A 3,146-nucleotide genomic window follows, 5' to 3' on the forward strand; every position below is an offset into this window, starting at 1 on the left:
GATAAAGAAAGATTGGTTATCTCTATCTCTTATCAATGAAACTCTAGTATATATTAGATAAGCTCAATGATTTACAAAGCTAGATATTATCACTGTGTTTTATAAGATTTGTATCACTGAAGAAGATGAATGACTTACAGTATTTTAAATATATTATAATCTCTTTGAATGAGTAGTCACACTCTTTAAACTAGTTAATACTCTCAGTATATTTCAGAAGTATATCAACTGACCACTCTGAAATTTCCTTAATAAGTTCATATCTATATATCTAGATGACATTCTCATCTTCACTGATAAATTCAGAAAGAAATATCAGAAACATGTGTAGAGAGTATTATAATAATTATAAGAAGCAGAATTATCAATAGATATTGACAAGTGTGATTTTGAAGTTAAGAGTATAAAATATCTAGATTTTATCATAGAAGCTGATAAGAGAATTCAAATGAATTCTGAGAAGCTCTTTATCATTCTTAAATAAGAAGCTTCATATACTGTGAAAGATGTACAAAGCTTCATCAGATGTACTAACTTCTATCAGTAATTTATATAAAACTTCTCAGATATTGTGAGATCACTTACAGAACTTATTAAGAAGAACTCAGTATTTCAGTAGTCAGTGAATACTGAAGCTGCATTTATATAGATAAAGAATATGTTTATTAATATCTCTCTGCTGATAACATTTGATTCTGATTATAAGATAGTTATTGAAGCTGATTTCTCTGACTATATTATAGAAGAAGCTATATTATAATATAATAATAAAGATGTCTTACAATCATACATCTTCATATCTAAGAAACTGAGTCTTATTAAATGCAATTATAAGATCTATAATAAGAATCTTTCTGCAATTATACACTGTCTAGAAGAATAAGACTCTGAACTCTGAAATGTTTTTAAATTTAAGATAGTCACAAATTATAAGAATCTCAAGCATTTTATAATTATCTGTAAGCTTACTGAACATCAGATATGATAATTTGAACTATTAAGCTATTTTCATTTCACTATACACTATTACCTCAGCAGTCAGAACTCAATGATAGATACTCTTTTATAATAAGAGTAAGATATGCTATCTAATGTAACAGACACACATTGAATAAATTAAGAACATCAGCTCTTGAATCTGAAGATATTAATTAATTACAATGAGATCACTCATGTCACTATATATACTTCATTAATCAGAACATCTCTCAAATCTACACTGAATAAATTATAGTATATAACAGCTCAAACAGATGAACTTCTCTAAGTACTTACTGAAGTAGTATATCAAGAAGCACTCTGATTTCTCTCAAAACTACATATAATAATCAACATCTCAGAATACTCAATCAATGATAATAACACTCTGTAATTTTATAAACAACACTGAGTCTCTCACTCTGAACTCTTACACACTCGGATAATACAAGAGATATATAATTCTCATATAATCAGTCATTCAGATCATAAACAACTGTATCAAATAATCTCTTAAGAGTTGTACTGACTTGAGATATTAAATAGTATCAGATGTTTTATCTGAAACTGCAATCATTGTTCTTCTATCATTATATGAAAGAACTGTAGAAAAGGTCTGCTGAAACTGCTTAATATCTCTGATAGAATCTGATAAGATATGATAATTGACTTCACTATTGATCTCTCTGACACTAAGAGTGATAGAAACATTCTGATTATTATAAACTGATTGAGTAAAGATATAATATTGAAATCTTGTAATAAGATGAATACTGAATAAGTCACTGAAGTCTTTCTACAGAGCCTGTTCTATGAAATGCATGAATTACTGAGATCTATAGTATCAGATCAGAGCTGTTAATTTATAAGCATATTCTGAATAAGATTCTGTCAAGTTCTTAAGATTATACACTGTTTATTAACTGTTTATCACTCTGAGACTGATGATGTATTAGAATGAATAATTTAGTCTGTAAAGAATTATCTTCATAAGTTCTACAACTACTTATAAGATGATTGATATGATCTTCTTCTACATGCAGAGATTGCTATTAACAGCTGAGATACTGTTTTAACAGATATAAGCCTGTTCTTTCTTATACACAGTTATCATATGCAAGTGTTAAATCTTCTAAAGATCACACAGTTCACACTGAACCTCTACAGTCTGATTCAGATCACTAATAATATAGTGATAAAGTTTCAAGATACTTATAACTGAGCAGAAGCCTTTATAATAAGTATTAAACAAGATTAAGAAGATTAAATTAATATCTGACAAGATTCTGCAGAGCTGTATAAGATAGAAAATCTTATATAATTAAATCTTAGAAATATATAGATCACACATTCATTCTGTATATTGAATTATCACTATGTAAAATACACAGTGACAGAAGTTTTAGAGAGCTATAATTACTGTCTTAATACTCTGTCAGAGATTTATAATATATTTCACACAAGCTTGCTTCACTGCACTATCACTGATTCATTTTCTTCTTAACTGACTTCTGACTGACAGCTGTCAGAAATCATAGAAGATAATGAACTTGAGTGAGAGATTGAGAATATTCTCAATGAGAGATCTCACAGCTGCAGCTGATAATATCTGATAAAATGAGTCAGCTATAATTGCTTAACCTGAACTCTGAGTTCTGCATTATCTGAGACTGCGGCCCTTGACTGATAGAAACTATATATGATCAGAGAAGAGAGAAGTTAATATAATGAGCTGCATCTGATTAATTATATAGACTATTCTGTTATACTTCATAGAATTCTGCTAAAAGCTTCAATTCTCAGTCATCAATTCTCAGTCAAAACTCTATGAAATTTCTATTCTTTCATCTCAAAGCTTCACTGTGTACACATATAAATATTCACTTCAATCACTGATTCTCACACTTTCTCTTTCTTTTTTTTTTTCTAATATCTTTCACTTTGTTATATAAGATCTATAAATATTATACTGATCTATTCAGTGTAGGTCTCTTACATATTCAGTGAATTAAGCAGCTGTACTTACATCTCTTATTAAGATCTAATGAATAAACAGTATTTAACTTCAATGATATATTGTCAGATCACATGATGTTGCTTACTAATCCTTCCATCATATCACTTCTCACAAGCTAGTAATCTTTTTAATTAAGCAAGCTTTATATCTT

Source organism: Blastomyces gilchristii, assembly GCF_000003855.2.
Source record: "Blastomyces gilchristii SLH14081 genomic scaffold supercont1.6, whole genome shotgun sequence".
NCBI lineage: Eukaryota > Fungi > Ascomycota > Eurotiomycetes > Onygenales > Ajellomycetaceae > Blastomyces > Blastomyces gilchristii.